The sequence below is a fragment of the Molossus molossus genome, unplaced genomic scaffold (assembly GCF_014108415.1).
Source record: "Molossus molossus isolate mMolMol1 unplaced genomic scaffold, mMolMol1.p scaffold_m16_p_11, whole genome shotgun sequence".
NCBI classification, from domain to species: domain Eukaryota; kingdom Metazoa; phylum Chordata; class Mammalia; order Chiroptera; family Molossidae; genus Molossus; species Molossus molossus.
In genome coordinates this window covers 36,500,990-36,518,766 of record NW_023425346.1, presented here as the reverse complement: position 1 = coordinate 36,518,766, position 17,777 = coordinate 36,500,990, and the positions used below count along the sequence as shown (strand labels likewise).

The 17,777-nt window shown below is 39.2% G+C and overlaps 1 protein-coding gene across 2 annotated transcripts in view; it reads right to left on the bottom strand.

The window, feature by feature from the left end:
- The window catches only part of GALNT13 (polypeptide N-acetylgalactosaminyltransferase 13), a 515,536-nt gene extending 500,776 nt beyond the window's left edge, over window positions 1-14,760 (bottom strand). For both annotated transcript variants that reach the window (XM_036254031.1, XM_036254029.1), the window contains exon 1: window positions 14,375-14,760. The gene's annotated coding sequence lies outside the window, so the exon portion shown is untranslated. The remainder of the gene's footprint in view (window positions 1-14,374) is intronic.
- Window positions 14,761-17,777: the final 3,017 nt, after the last annotated feature.

Below are 17,777 nucleotides of genomic sequence, written 5' to 3'. Positions count from 1 at the left end.
CTTCATCTATCAATTCTTCTGTGAATATGCAGACACATCAGGTAATCACAGTAACTGGTATAATTTAACAACACAGAAGACTATAAAATTTACCATCTCTATCTGGAAACCACCACAAAGTGGTATTTAAAATTATTGTTTAGCATTTAAAATTTATTGTTTAATATGTTCAGAAATATGGTGGAATGGAGATAGGACCTTTTAAAGAATCCTTTGTTAGTGCTTTAAAAATGTTAAAAGAAAATAAGGTATTGAGTACTTTAAAAATTCTATCAAAACAAACCTATTTGGGAAGTGATTATTACAGATTAATAAAACTAAAGATGCATGATTCTGATTTGAGTGGTTGATTCAGTAAGATGCAAGATCAAGAGAAAAACTTAACTGTTAAAAAGGCAATTAACACCTTCACTCCAATGAAGAGATATAGAGTAAGATAAGGCATGATTTCACTTAAATGTTGAATTTAAACAACAAATGAACAATCAAACAAAACAGAAACAAACTCACAGATACAGAGAACAAACTGATGGTTACTCGATGGGAGGGGAGTGGGGAGAAAGGCAGGAAAAGTGAGAGTAAGAAATACAAACGTCCCCTTATGAAATAAGTCCTGTGGATGTAATGTACAGCACAGGGAATAAAGTCAGTAATAATGTAGTAACTATTTATAGAATCAGATGGTGTCAGACTTATGGTGATCACTTCATAAGAGATATAAATGTCTAATATTTATGTCAATTACAATTAAAAAATAAGAAAAGTAGCCTTAATTAGTCTTGAGTGCTATCATACCTAGGAAAGTTACAGTTCATTTCACCTTACAAGAAACTACTAGTCCTGTCTTCATAAAATAAACACTAGAATACAGAGTGATACAGGCTATTTTGCATACCAGTTGCCTCATTTTAAAGATGTGGAAACTGAGAATCAGAGAATTTCAATGACATGCTACAGAATTTTTTTTTTATCCTCACCTGAGGACATTTTTTGATATTTTGTTCAGATAGAGTGGGAGGGAGAGGGAGAGGGAGAGGGAGAGGGAGAGGGAGAGGGAGAGGGAGAGGGAGAGAAAGAAACATCCACGTGAAAGGGACACATCGAGTAGTTACCACCCACACAATCCAACCAGGGCCGGGGACAAACTGCAACTGAGGTACATGCCCTTAGCGGGAACTGAACCCGGGACTCTCGGGACTGCAGGCCAACGCTCTAACTGCTGAGCCAAACTGACCAGGGCCAGAATATTTTTTTTTTATTAATTTGTTTTTGTTACAGATGTTTCTCATTTTCCCCCATTGAAACCTTCCTCCCCCCCCCCCCGCCACATCTACAGTTTTGTTGTCTATGTTCATTGGTCATGCATACATGCATGTAAGTTCTGTGGTTTATCTCTACCCCCCACCAACACCCCCTCTTCTGAGGTTTGTCCATCTGTACCCTACCTCTATATCTCTGGGTCAGTTTTGTTCATCAGTTTGTTTAGTTCATTATATTCTACAAATAAGTGAGATCGTGTGATATTTGTCTTTCTCTGCTTGGCTTGTTTCGCTTAGCATAATACTCTCCAGGTCTTTCCATGCCACCTCAAAGGATAAGAGATCTTTCTTTCTTACAGCTACATAGTACTCCATTGTGTATATGTACCACAGCTTTTTAATCCACTGATCTACTGATGGACACTTGGGTTGTTTTCGGTTCCTAGCTATTGTAAATAGTGCTGCTGTGAACATAGGGGTGAATATATTCTTTCTGATTAGTGTTTGACCCAGTGATCCCACTTCTAGGAATATACCCTAGGACACCTGCTACAGAATATTTTTTAATGGCTTCATCAGGACTAGAATCCAATTCTTTCCTCTTAGCCCCACAATCTTTAAAACACTTTAGGCTATTATTGCTACTGTGTTTAGTAACAAACGTTCCAAGTACTTATGTTTTTTATATTGTATAGCTCCCTCAACCAATCCCAATCAGTTCCTTTCTCCCAAGAATATCACCTTTGATTGTTTATTAGAATCTGGGAAACTTTGGTGAGTATATATACCCATATAAAAGCAACCATATTTTTAAAAAATTGAATACTTTGACCAAACAAAATGACCCAAAGTATTTTAGACGTTATCAAAGTCACATCACTTACCAGACTCCCCATTTTTATACCCTTCGTCTTAATATAGTCATTATTACTCCTCTTAGTTATCTTTTGAACTTGAAGGAACATATAATCAGTTTTTTCTTGTATAAACTATAGATGCTATCTCTTAACCCCAGTCTGTAAAATGCTAATTTTCCAGCTCCTTTCCTTTCCTTCTGGTTTCTCCAACTCCCATACCTAATTCCTAGCCTTCACCATCTATATGTTTACTGTGAAAATATTGCCATTGTTGAAAATATTTGCAGTCTATTCTTTAGTCATAATTATCTTCTACATTTTATCTGAAGATTGATACTAAAAGTTGAAACTCAGTAAGTATTATTTATATTTAACTAATATAAAAATTGTTCATTTGGGGGCCAACCAAAGTTCTATGATTACATTCCTTCTTGCGTAGTCTTTTGTTTTTCCTGGAGTTTTTAATTTTTTGCACTATTTTTCTTTGTCTTTTAAAACAATTCTTGAACATTAAATGCCAATGTCCCTATTGGATTCCAATGCCGCTCACCAGCCAGAACCTTCCATGTTTTACACTAATCCTACACCAGACTGAAGGAATATAAATTGTCTTCTAGGACTACTTCATGCCATGTCTTTCTCTTAATTATACTTTGCTGGGGTTCCAACTAAAGTAAAATTGTAAGGTTACATTTGAGGAAAATATCTTTAGTCTTTATTAGTCTGAAAATGTCTCTTTCATGATCTTTTAATAATCTGTTCCCTGCAAGGTCGTTGTAGTATTATTATTGGCTTTCATTTATCTTGGTCTCTTTTTCTTGTGGCAGACTTTTGTTAAAATTTTTTCTCAAATTACTTTTTTAATGTCAAGTGATCCTTGGTTGCTGCTTTGAATTTAAGAATTAAAGACTAGAAAATGCTGAGCCCTTTGTACTTCAGTGGGTCTCACTGATTTGAAGACATTGTTTTAGGGTAAACAGGAGTCAGTCATTAGGCTTAAAGACCTTAAGTACCAAAATAAAAGGAACTTTATTCTATGGTTCTAAGATACATCCTTAGTTACCCTTATTGTCCCTCAGAAGTCCAGGTAATTTCATTAGTGTGTGTCAAGAGGGACAGTCTGGAGGGATAATGAAAATAAACTTGCTACAGGGATATTTACATAGAAGTAGAATTGGTGAGTAGAAGGCTGGCTGTTCCAGCAATACATGTTGATTAAATATTATGGTTCAGCCCCAGTGTCTCACTGAGGTCTACTTTTCTTGGCATTATTGAGCCTCAGCCTTTGGGGGTTGGTCAAAGGCAAAGTGGCTTCCCCTCAAATTCAGGCCACTCACCTCCCACCTTGCTTCACTCCATACAATTTGTAGCAGCTTGACAACTTTCTGACCCCTTAATTTAATGCTAAAGTTAATTAATATCCAGGAGGGAATTTAGGTAAAGATATGTCTCAATCCTTCCTCTTAAAATAGGTACTTATCTGTTTAAAGCAATTCCACTGACCTAGAGAAGCTACCCTTAAAACACCTAAAATGAAGAAAATCCAAAAACAAACAAAATTGTTACACATGACCATAGTCATGAGGACAATAATGCTGTTCAGACAGATTCAAATGTGGCTCTCTATTGAAATAAAAGCAAACTTTACATCTGGACATATCTTAAGGTAAAAGTAGTACTACTATTTTCTTGTTTCTGAAATTAATGCTTTATAGTCTGTCTTTTTGTGGGGAATGAGACAATGGATTAACATTCTCAAAAGAAAAAGATTTATTGAAGTTCAAAATTATTTAATGAGATATCTGCAAATATATTTGTGGAGGTTATTTTCCTTACTGAAGGGCTGGAGATGATGCATACATGTTATCCCATTTGAATTAGAATTTTATATAGATAATAAGAATCTGTGCATTGTAGAAGCAAAATGGGCCCATTGTTGTCTGCTCCAGCAAATGAAGTGTCTCATAACTGGCAATTCAATGTGTTAATTCAGCTGCACCATCCAATTACCTACGATTCATCTCAACTTAGTGCACAACAATAAAACTCTTTAAAAATCTGTGACAAAATGTCTGCTCTAGGTTTACCAAACAGGGAAAATATTGTCCTGAAGTCAGAGGATGGGAGCCACACAAAATAAATTATAAAAATTGTTCATCATCATCTAGCAATAGTACCGCTATGAAATTTTGACATGAAGTTAATAGTCTAGAGTTAATAATGAAACACATATTAGATGTTTTATAAGGAAAATCTGACCAAGGAATGTGAGAACTGCCTGGCAACTGAAGCTGGCATCCCCTCAAATACACAGCATTCCCTTGGAGCTATGGGCCTGCCAACTGCCAACTGACCACAGGGCCCAAGCACACAATTCTAAAAGTAGACAAAGGTAATGAGATGCGAATTGAGCATCCCCAGCCTCCTGTTAAATGACCCAAATGCAAGAGCTAGAGCATCTGCCTCTTACCTATTCGGAGGCTAAATGATCAAATAAACAGAAGCTCTTTTCTATTTACTTTTTTTTTTATAAAACAATCAAACAACTGATAGTCCAGTCCTGCTGCATGAGGATTTATTAAGCCACAGAAGACAGACAGTTTTAAGTAGAGAGCACGATGAAGACTTCAAAAAGGAAGGGAGGAGCGAGGAAAGATACAGGAGGGAAAAGGAGAGTATTAGGAAACTATAAACACAGCGTTTGCTTATGAAGAAAATACAGAGGTGCACTGAAAACACACAGGATATGGGTAAAATCTGGGTTGGGATCAGGGACAGGCTGGTTCTAATATTTTTCAAGACAAATGACATATAGTCCCATTTGAGACTGAACTATCAAGAGGATCAAAGAAATATGAGCCTTGAGGATTCAGAAAAAGGTAGAATTGCTGTGAGAAAAAGAGAAAAGACTGAACTATTTTGAAACTAGGTTATTCAGTAATCTCATGAACCCTCACTTGATTAAAGAATCTGAAAACAGAATTGTTTTTAAGTGCAGATTTTCACTAAAACATACACACAGAGAAAAGCAAACGAACAAACAAAAACAGACAGGTGAGTGACTCATTAACAGGGCTTTCTACTACAAATAATTCACATAATCTAATCAAATATCAGTCTAAAATAATTTTTATTTTTAAAAAGACTAAATAAAAGTCTAATTAAAACACTGTCTTAGTGCATAAAGGAAAGTAACAATAAGTTGCTGAAAATCAACAAAGGCTAGGAGTAAGAAGAAAATGCACATCAGATAGATACATCAGTTCTTTACAGATCACCAGTGATTACAAATTAGTATAGATATTCCATCACCTAAAATGTTTACCAAAAAAAAAAAAAAACCACATACTTGGGAATAAAAAAAAAAAAAATTCTGTAGGGTTTCCACAATCCTTTCACATATATGAATATTTCCTAATGTAATGTAAAGGATTTATCAGCAATATTACAAAAAAGGAAGGTATTTCTTATTAGGTTAGTTATAGATCATGATTTTAGTTATTGATTAAATTCTATATATAGAAATCTTATGTAGTTGTGGATTTTAAACTTTCTTCTTCTTGTCTGCATCACTCTGTGTTAATTCCTTATGGGTTTGGGGAAGGGAGTTGTTTTAGATTTTGGGGGTTTGCTGCTGCTGTTGTTTCCTTTGCATCAAGGCAGAGTCTGCATGTAAGTCGAGACAACATTCTACTTGAAGAGCACCACTCTGATTTTTCCATGTTTATTTTCGCTTTCATTATTACCTTTCTTTCTTAATCTGGTGCCATGACATCTAAAAACGAAACATTTGCCCAGCAATGTGGCTTAGTGGTTGAGCATTGATGCATGCACCAAGAGGTCACTGGTTTGAGTCAAGGCGCACGTCCAGATTGTGGGCCAAATCCCCAGTGGGGAGCATGCAGGAGGCAGTCAATCAATGTTCTCTCTCATCCCATTGATGTTTCTATCTCTTTCTCCCTCTCCTTTCCTCTCTCTAAAATGAATAAACAAATATTTTAAAGGAAGCAATTTTGTTTTCAACTCTACAAGTCTGAGTTGGTCAGGTTTTCTTCTTTCACTTTTAAAGGCAAAATTTACTCAAATAGAAACAAGACCTAGAAATTAAAATTCCCTTTTCAATTCTGCTAGTTTGAGCTTTTTGACCTAAAGTAGGTTGTTTTATCAGTCATTTCATCAAAATAGCATAGACCTTGCCCTGCCATTTATCAGCTTACTCAGGACAACTTTCTGCATCTAAATTTCATCATCTCTAAAGTGGAGGAACTAATAAAACCTGTTTTGGGAAGTTGTTATGATTTAATGAATCAATATCTGTAAAACATATTTTTATTGAATTTATTGGGATGACATTGTTTGTTAAAAGTATGCAAGTTTCAGGTATACAATTCTATAATGCCTCAACTATATATTATATTATGTGTTCACCACCCAACTTCAAGTCTCCTTCCATCACCATTCATCCCCCTATACCCTCTTTTACTGTAAAGCACTTGAAATGGTGTTCAGAACATAGTAACGTCTACATTTGTTAATAAATAAAAAGTAATAAGTGGATTGAGAAATGATGTACTAGACGTGGATCAGTTGCTTGGGAAATGTTTATAAAGATATATTCTGTGGACCCATCCCAGGCAAATGAGAATCTGCATCATCGGGACCTGACAACCTATATTAAAACAAACAAAAACGTCTTTAGGTCATTACAATTTGCAAACTGTTTATCAGTAATGACACTTGACAGTGTCTTAGGTAATTTAGCTGGATCTCACACACCCCATCATCACTCTTTTCCTCTTCAGCGGAAAGTTACTATCCAAAGCAATTTAGCATTCAGTAGCATCAGTCAGTTTCACAAAAGCAGTTAGAATTTTAGCTTTGGAATTTTCTTTACCTAAAGTAAAATGGCTTTGTCCTCACCAAGGCAAAGAAAGAAGTATAAAAAGGAACAACTGATCCCTAAAGGTTGAGACCACTGGTTAGAGGAAGGGACAGAAGAGTAAGCTGAGACATACACCTTGTGTTTTTCCTCAGCACTCATTCCCTGTCCCAGGACATAGACCGGCATCATCTTAGTGACAGTGATTTGTGGTTAACTACCAGGAAGGAACAAGTCACCGCCAATCCTCTGATACTTTCAACAAACACTGAAGCAGTCAACTGAAGCTAGAGCAATTGCTAGCATTTTTCCTATGTCCAAATGTATAGCCCTGAATTGCAACTAGAAAGAGAATGGAATAGCTATAGGGGCTATGTCTCATTAAGTCATAAGTATGATGACCATGCTGGCCTGTTCTATGTGCATGGGGTCCATGGGGTAGGCAGTATATTATAGTGGTTTAGGCTAACAAGATTTCCCAATCACAGTTTACAGAAGGTGGTGAAATAAATTACCAATAATGTGATGAAACTTCCATCTGCATTGTTAAATTAGAAAAATAAGTGCAGTGTACAAAAAATGCACAAGAAGCTAAATGTATTTTAAGAACTATATTTTGAGATTCAGTTCTGCCATCGTAGCTGGTGTTAAAATGTCCACTCTTTTATAAAATGATGGTGATATAAGTAGACTTTGTAAATCATTCTTACTCTATAAAAGAAAATGTTCACATAAAGTTTGGCACTGATTTTTTTTTTTTAATGTATTAGTCAGCAAAAATGTCAGACTGAGAACTATTAGAGCACTGGCTTCAGAAACAGAAAGAACGGAGGTGATCTCTGGCCCTGCTATCTATTACCTGGATGATTTTGAGCAAGTCCTCATTTATACAATGAGGATAATAGCACTACTTACTATTCATGTTGTTTTGAGGATAAACATGATAAAATGTGATAAGACTTATCAGAGGTTTATTTACCCACAGTAGTCACAAAGTAAGCACTCAATAAATTTTAGTCATTATATCAATTTATAATTAAATTCACAGTACTAACTCCCCCATCAATAAATTAAAATGGTTATACCTTCATGTAGATTTGTTTCCAGGTATTTTATCCCATTTTTCTTTCATTAGATTAAAGGTAAAATTGCATCGGGGTCTTGATAGTCACATAAATTTCATCCTCTCCATCTAAAACTAATTATATAATTAAAAACTCAACAGGAAATTAAGTCAGTTATTATGCTTCTGGTCCAGAGGAAGATAATCCTCCCCTCAAAGGTCAAAATCCATTTTGTTAACAAAGAAGAGGTGCTGTGCTTAGATATCAAGACAATCAATATCAGACAAGAGACTAAGCTGGCATTTACTACTGTCTCTGGGGTATAATTTGAATTATTTTAAATATGTAGGCTGTGCTCTAATTTCTTCTTCCTGTTTACAGTGGCTACTCAGCTCATGTATTATGTTCACCCAAGTGCCAACCAGCAGTTAAATCACACTCTTCCCTACAATGTTCTACAAGAGCTTAATAAAACTTCAGTGACAATTCAATGTAGTTTAATGTGCCAAACAGATTCCCAATTAATGTTATGACCCTGATATGATACATCTTGGACAGTTCCTGTCTATCTTAACAGTAAGTACTTCTAAAAAAAAACACAAAAGAAGTCTCATTATTTAATACACTCTGTTTAATTTTCTCACATAACAGAAAATAGGATCACCAATATGTTCATATCTATGATGGAACAGACACTAGTTTCCCTACATCTCTCTCAAGTTAGGTTGGGAGGATTAACCATTAATATGGAACAACTTTTAAAAACTGATATTTTTGCATCTTGCTTTAGTTCTAGTGTACAGGTTGGATGATAATAGTAAATATTAAGAGATAAGTTGATAGTTCATGAGGACTATAATAATAATGTGGACATTTGAGTGAAGTTGGGCCCTTAGAGAAAAGATATCTCTAATTTAACTTACATTTTAAATGTTAGGCCCCAGTCCACTTTTAATAATCTGTAGCAGTGACATTTTTTAAATTTATTTTTATTAATTTGTTTTTGTTACAGATGTTTCTGCTTTGTCCCCCACCCCAAGCTTTGTTGTCTATGTCCACTGGTTATGCATACATGCATATAAGTTCTGTGGTTTATCTCTCCCCTCTTCTGAGGTTTGTCAGTCTGTACCCTACCTCTATATCTCTGGGTCAGTTTTGTTCATCAGTTTGTTTAGTTCATTATATTCCGCAAATAAGTGAGATCATGTGATATTTGTCTTTCTCTGCTTGGCTTAGGATAATACTTTCCAGGTTCCTCATCATCTCAAAGGATAAGAGATCTTTCTTTCTTACAGCTGCATAGTACTCCATTGTGCATATGTATCACAGCTTTTTTACCCACTGATCAACTAATGGACACATAGGTTGTTTCCAGATCTTAGCTGTTGTAAATAGTGCTGCTATGAATATAGGGGTACATATATTCTTTCTGATTGGCATTTCAGGCTTCTCAGGGTGTATCCTAGAAGTGGGATCACTGGGTCAAATGGCAGTTCAATTTTTAACTTTTTGAGGTAACATCATAGTGTTTTCCATAGTGGCTGCACCAGTCTGTAGCACTGACTTTTAAAAATTAAGAATTTTAGCTTAAATAAATAGATTTAAAGACATACTAAAAAAATAAAATTAGAAAACTGATAGCTAAAAATGAATTTTAGCTAATGCCTTTAAAAGAGACATTAGGACATACACTAATCACACAAATGTCTGTAGACACTTTTAATTATTTCTTGGTAATAAAGCTAAAACTTATTAAATATTTTATTATACTATACCACATTGGTAACATACACATGGGTCTAAGTCAGAATCAAGGAGAAATAAGTATGAAATGAATAAGGTCTGTTTGATTTATATTTTGCTCCCAAAGATAATTTCTTTTAATGCTCCAAGTGAATGACCAACTACAACTGAACTGATGTGTGAATTCATTTTCATAAATTTCTTTGAATTCTCTAAGTACTAAATTTAACCATGGAAAACTAGACTCTTCAAAAACATGTATGCCTATAATTAAATGGCAAAAGTCTTATCTGTTGAAATGATAAATGGTTTATAAAAGTAGACAGTATCGGATGTGTAAATATGATTTATGTGTTCAAACATATGCTTAGTGTATATGTGTCTGGAGGGCAGTGATGTTAAGAAATGTCCAGCCGGTTTGGCTCAGCGGTTGGAGCATCAGCCTGGGGACCAGAGAGTCTCAGGTTCGGTTTCCACTAGGGGCACGTACCAGAAAAATAAAAAAGTCAGTCAAAGTTGGTTGTTTACTGCATGAGACGCTGCTTGAGAATATAATGCCTGAGAAGTCAAATGAGTTAAAGAACAGAACTATGAAAACTGTTCATTTTGTGAAAGCACAATAAACACTCATCAGATATATGTAGTATTGTTGTTTATTTCACATGTGGGACTATATTAATACTATACTCTTAGTCATTTCCCTTACTTTTCTTGATATTCAGAAACACCAATATTCTCTTCATTTGCCCAATGAGAAACAATAAAAATACTTATTTGCTTGTTCTCTCACCCTCTTCCTAAAATGACAGTTTTTTAAAAAGCTGCACAATCTCTATTAAATAGTAATGTTCCTATTACACTACCATTTCTAAAAATCAAGTTGGCAAAATGGAAACATTGCATTTCACTCTGGCATAACCATTTAGCCTGAAATTAATGCACATTAAGTAAAAAAGTTAAATGCATCTCAATATTCTTAGTGGTAAAAGATCCGAACACATCTCAATCAATAACAGAATTTCATCTTTATGTCTCTGGTATTTTTACATACAAAAAATTGGGTAGAGTATGACATGATTTATAAGTAATATTTTCAATATGTTTTTATTGATTTTTTTAGAGAGAGATAGAAACATCCATCAGCTGTCTTCTGCATGCCCCCTACTGGGGATCAAGCCGAAATCTGGGCATGTGCACTAACCAGGAATTGAACCCAGACCTCTCAGTCCATGAGACGACGTTCAATCCACTGAGCCACACTGGCTGGGCTATAAGTAATATTTTTTTCTTTATTGATTTTAGAGAGAGAGTAAGGGAGAGGGAGAGAGAGATAGAAACATCGATTGGCTGCCTCCTGCCTGCCCCCACTAGAAATTTGGCCTCCAACCTGGACATGTGCCCTGATCGGGAATCAAACTGGTGACCTCCTGGTGCAGGGGTCAATGCTCAACCACTGAGCCACACCAGCTGGTGTAAAAAACAATATTTTTAAAGCAAAAGTTCCTTAAGCATGATCTTAAACAATATTCATGGTAAATCCCTAACTGTTTTAAGAGATGACTATCATATCACCAGAAAAGCAATATTGAAGCCCATGGATTCCTACTAGATCATGTATCAGGAGGCAATACATTTACAAATACTTTGGCAACTACTTATATACATGTATTATTACACCTCTCTCATAGATATATATTCAAAGCAGTAAGGCAACCTATAAATTATTTAAGTGATTCACTTTGCAGATCAATTTATAGCCCCCAAATATTTAAGCTGATATATCTATTCTTTAAGAGAGAACTTTTCACTTGTTAAAAACCATACAATACCCTGGCCGGTTTTCTCAGTGGTTAGAGCAACGACCCACAGACCATTGCTCTAAAGAGTCTTGGGGTTCAATTCTGGTCAAGGACACATACCTGGTTGCAGTTCGGTCCCCAGCCCTGTTTAGGGTCATGTGGGTGGCAGTCAATCAATGTGTCTCTCACATTGATGTTTCTCTCTCTTTCTCTCCCCCCTCCCACTCTATCTGAACATAAATGGAAAAATATCCTCAGGTGAGGATTAAAAAGAAAAAAGTTCAAAAGTATTCACCCAGAAATGATGCCATGTCCTCATTTACTTCCAGGTAGGAAGTTTGAAAAATACCACCATCAGAGTCTCTAAACTCATTTCTTCTGTACTGCAATGACTGTTAAAGAACATCAGCCAAGTTAAAGACTTGCAGAGAAGGCAAATTCAAGCAGTGACTGAGCTAAAAAGACACAGAGGACTCATGTTTCATCATCCCTTCTACTAGTCCTCTATTTCCATTCATAAAAGACTAAATGAAACAGAAAAAGGGGGGGGGGGGACAGAGGTAGAATTAAATTTCTTGTATGTAGATTCATAAGCATAGTTGTGACTTCAAAGCCTATAATTAGCTGCATGCTAATCAATCACTAAGTTTTTATTAAGCATTTACTAATTTTCCCACACTGAGGGTCTGCATATCTGAGACACAGTCCCATTTTGGACTCTGAGATCCAGAATTAATGTACACCAGTAGTGCTGTTCTTCCTTTGGAAAAGCTTTCTTTTCTCCCTCCCCAAGCCTGATCTGAGACACAGTGCCTTGTAAGCCTGGGATGGGATGAGTATCACAGAAATGATAAATAAAAAGTATTTATTTAAACAAACAAGAGCAGCCAGGAAAAATTCTCAATGGAGTTGAAGGTGGGCAGGGGCATAAAAAAAAAAAAAGATGTGAAGTCCTGGTTTGTGGCAAACAGTGTGGAAAGAAAATGCACTTTTTTAATGTTCAAAATCAGTCTTAGCCTATGAAAATTCTCCAAATCTATCCATCTCTGAAGTCACTCGAACAGGGTTTCAATATTACAGTTCTAGTTCTGCAGGAGAGGGGGTGTTTGTAGGGATCAGGGACAAGGATAGAATAGCAATGCAATGCAAAAAGTCAAGATGCCGATAGGAAAGGGTGGGCAAAAGAAGGAGAATGATCTGTGAAGGTGAGAGGTCCAAAGTCCCGTCACCAATAGATTGACCTTACTTTTCAAATATTCTCAAACCAGCGGGTTTCTTTAACACTAGAGGGCATGAATGCAAACACACACACACACACACACACACACACACACACACACACGCACGCGGGAAACAGCAACCTTGAGCAAAGGCAGCCTTCATATAAAGCCAAAGATTTAAGGGTCCCAAGGAAACACGAAATTTCAAGGAGCAGCCAAGTGTCTTTAGCCCTGCAAGTAAAATCTCTGTGCTGTGTTTCTGGGAGGAGTGACCGATCTCTCCCTGGAAAACCGCTCAAGGATTGAGTGCTGTGGCAGTTTAAAGCAGGCAGTCTCCCAGTGTTCCTCCTCTAGTAACACCTTGGACTCTCAAAAGCTCCCACCCATTTGAGATTAGTTTCCACTGGATCCGTAAGCTTCTGGGTTTGTCTGCCCACTGCCTCTTCCCCTGTGGGTGGAGATGTAGTAAAGGGTGGAGATGTAGACTCTCCACCTGGAAATTCAACTGATTCTGGCCAAGGAACGGGGTAAGGGGAGGGGTGCCCGCAGCTTTCCAGGTCCAAACCAGCAGCCTCCGTGCGCTCGGGTTGGCAGCTGCACAGCGCCCTCGAACCCCCGGGATGGGAGGCTAGCCCTTGCGCCCTACATTAAGCCCTAGACTTCACAGCCCAGACAAGGGCAGGCTGCTTCCATTCCCACATCCCCTCTGGCTCCCAGCACGGTGGTTTCTGTACCCGAAGGTACCCAGAAGGCTGGCCAGGGTGTACTTCCCTGGCCGGGACGATTCGGAATCTGGGAACTGCTGTTCGGAGGACCAGGCGGGGCAGAATGGAAAAGCAGCGAAAAGCAGAAACGGAGAAAATACGGCAACACGGAGAGACAAGCTGAAGAGAGAGAATAACAGGGACACAGAGACATCCCACGAAAGGCAGAGAGAAGGAGAATGAAAGAGAAACAAGGAGATCCAGAGGCTTGGGAGAGCCAGAGAAAGCAAGAAACTGAGTTAGAGATAGAGAGACATAGAGAGAGAATGAAACGCAGGGAGGGCACTCAATGAGACAGGCAAAGGGAGGCAGAAAAAGAGGAAGGCAACCGTCGAGGAAGACACCCAAGATCTAGAAAGTCCCCAGTGTTGGGCGGTTTAAAAGCACCGGTGCACCCCGGTCGCCCGTAGCTGGTGGGAGAAAGTTGCTGGGGTGGAAAGGCCGAACCTTCCCTACTCCGAATGTCACTAAGATTCGGAGGGTGGCCAGCACCCCCAGCTCAGCGGGGTAGCTTGGAAAAGGGCGGACGGCAGCACAAAGTTCCGCACCTGGAGCCTGGCGGTCCTCCCTCCGCACCTGCAGCAGCAAGAGAAGGCGATCTGAGAGCTCAGAAAGCCACCTCGCCCTGTATGCCTGTGCCCCTGCCCCAGGACTGGCCAGGGGCGCTGAGCGCAGCTCCCTGCCACTCGCTGCAGGACTTTGCAGAGCCCACCCGGCACTCTGGCCACCCAGAGGGGACTCGCCCCGGATAATTACAAGGAAGAGAGGGGGAGCAAGAGAGACGGAGACCTGCTGTCGTGGCCAAGGATCCCGCGAAGAGGGAACGACGGTCCACGGACGAAATTCAGCCTCCAACCCAGCCAGGCAGGCACCCGCCAGCAGCGCTGAGTGCCGGGCGCGCCGAGCCCGCGCTCACCTGGAACCCGGGCCGGCCCGCGAGTGCCGCGCGCAGCCCAGATCCCGCCTGCGCCTCGCTTCACACTTCCCCGCAAGCAGAGCGAGCGGGCTCCGGCCTCGGCCAGCCCCGGAGAGGCGCCCTCATAGCGCAGCGGCGGGCTAGAGGACTCCGTGAGCGCAGCGAGAGCAGGCGCGGAGGCCGAAGAGGCGCAGGAAACCTAGCGCGGGGTCCTAGCACATTGTCACCTCAGCAGAGCGGCTGCTACCGCCGCCTGGTCACTTCGCCCCCGGCTCCCGCCCCCTTCCCACCCCAGCCCGCTTCCTCCCAGCCCCTCCTCCTCGCGTGGTCCCTCCTCCTTCCGTAGACCCAGCTAGGAGGCCTCTCACAGGGCTAGTATCATTTACGTAACCAGCACCCCCAGCCCTCCTCCCTCCTTCCCTCCCTCCCGCTCCTGCTCCTCCCGGGGCTGGGGCGGTGCACGCTGAGCTCGCTCCAGCTGCTCCTGGAGCCACGGCTAGAGAGGTGTGCACAAGTCCCGCGATACTTGGCAGGCAGGGCCACGAAGAGCCACCCTGGGGTCGGTTCCTCTCCCCCACAAACACCCAGAGACCTTGGCCGCCAAGGGGCCCCACGGTGCGGAAGCCGTCTTGCACCGCAAAGCCAGTGTTACCACCGAGTCTCGTGCAAGGACGTTAGGGGCTCCGGGACTACCCCTTGGGAAAGCGTGGGCTACCGCACCCCAGCCGTTGGCTCTGCAGTGGAGGGATGCTGCGGGGAACTTGAGATTTCAGTGCTCGGAAGCAGAAAGGACTGACCAGTTTGGCCTCTTGTCCATTACACTTTCTACACCCTGCCAGGGTCCTAGTGTGCTGCTTGGTAAGAGCTGGGAAAGCAAAGCGCTTCCTCGTGCTCTTAAATTTTTTAGGAAGAGGTAAAGTAAAAAGTGGGTCTTTAAATTTCTTTTCATCAGGAGGGTATGTTCTTACACACGCACCCTGAAGTACCTGTGTGCTTGCATTTCAAAAGTAAAGGAGCAGTAAGGTTAACTTGTTGTGTAGCAGAAAGGTCATGAGAACAGAGCCTGGCACAAAGCACAGACTTAAGACTCCCTCAGTATTAGCATTTGAAGATGGGACCTATCCCCCACTGCAACATGGGAAGGACTCTTTTAGGGGGGGTTGCTGAATTCAAGTCCCTGCTTTGTCATGTATTCACTATTGACTCTTCCTTAGTTTTGGCCCTTGGCTTTCTCCATTCTGTTTTCCTTTTGGTAAAAGGAAGTCAAGTAAGGGTGTTTCCCTCCACTCAGAGTGTCACTTCATCTGTCTCAGCTCCTTCCTCTTAGTTTGCTTGGCAAAACTGGGGGATAATATAATAGTTACCTCAAAAATATTAAGAACCACATTGCACAAACATATATTATTAATTATAATCTAGTATATCAATGAGATTATTGTTACTCATAAAAGGAAGTTTCTACAGATGTTATCCTTATATCAATTATCATCGAAATAGGTATGATAACTGTATTTAATGTATCTGCCTACATTGTCCATCCTGCCACCCCTTCCCACTCTCAGTTATGGAGCACCTACCAGAGGTGCTTCTATGAGTGTGTGAGGACACAGGGTGCCCCTCATAGCACCAGGGACACTCTGTAATTTCTCTCTCTTGCTCCCTCTTGTGAGTTACAGTTCTGCCATCAGACTACTCAGCTACTCAGCTCTGCATGGCAAATCAAGAAAAGCTAAGAACGAGCAGGTAAAAGATTTGGGTTCTAATGCTAGCACAGCCACTTAGTAGACAAAAATACTTTGAAGAATATAATACCCCATCCTTACATTCTTCATCTCTAAAAAAAAATAACACAGTAATGCCATTTTGCAATCTTTGTAGTAATATTTAACCATGGCAAGAATCAGAGATGTAGTTGGTAAAAGTTACGTGTATAACAAGACATTGACATCATCTCAAAGTAGCTCATTGGGAATGATTAGCTTTTATAGCACACTATCGCAAAACTCAGGGGCTTAAAACAATAAACTAAATCTATAATTTCCCAGGAGTCTGCGAGATTTTTCTGCTCTGGCTGGCTAAGTGTGTGCTGGATGATCTATCTACTATGGCCTCACTCACTTATCTACTGGTTGGCAAGCTAATTGGGGGTAGGGCTCACCTGGGATGGGTCACCTTTGTTCAGCCTGGTCTGGCATCCTTCAGTAGGCTAGCCTTATCTTCTTGAGGAGTGGTAGTTACAGGATTCCAAAACCCAACAGTGGAGTGGGAGCGCCATTTTAGAGCGCTTTTCAAGGTTCTGTTGACAGACATTTGCCAATGTCGCATTAGCCCAAGGAAGTTATGTGGCAAAACCCAGATTCAAAGGTGGAATAATATACTCCATGTCTTCAAGGGAGAAACTGAAAAATCATATTTCAAAGAAGAATGCACACACAAATGAGAACCACTTGAGACCATTTTTGTAATCTACCATAGGTTTTTCTTAATTACCAGAAAATAAAAAATTCCTTGCTGTGAATAAATCTGATATACATTATCTTAACCAAATGATCAAGGTTAAAATCACCAATAATGGAACAAGGTGACATCATTAGCTTCATGACGTAATGCACTAAGAAGTACACAATAAAATTTATTATGTATTCCAGACCAACAAAATATGCATAATTGACTGTAATTATGAGGAAGCAAAATGCAGATTTAAATTGAGGGAAATGCCACAAAATATCTTCTCTGTACTTTTCAAAAATATCCCTCTGATGAAAGTCAAAGAAAGACTGAAGAACTGTTAACAAACTAGAGGAGATTAAAGAGATATGACGAATAAATGCAGTGTGTAATTCAAAATTGGATATGGGGCTGGAAAAATAAATATGAAGGACATTATTAGGGCAATTGGTATATCACATATCTCATCTATAGCTTTTATGTATGTTAAATTATAATTAGCTTCATATAAACAGTAAATATCCTAATTTTGATAATTTTACTGAGATTACTCTAATGAAATATTTTGGGGGTAAAAAAAGGCATAGTGGCTTCAATGTACTCACAATAAATGGTTCAGAAATACCTTTTCAAAAATGATAAAGAAAATGTAAAAATTTTTTAACAGTTAGTAAATTTTGGTGAAGGGTATATGGTAATTTTGCAACTTTTTAAAAAATATTTGAAGTTATATTTTTAAATAAAAGGAGAAACAATGTTTATTTCTCAAGAAGATTAAATGCAATAATTTATATAGCTAAATGTTGAAATAAATAAAATTTTATAGTA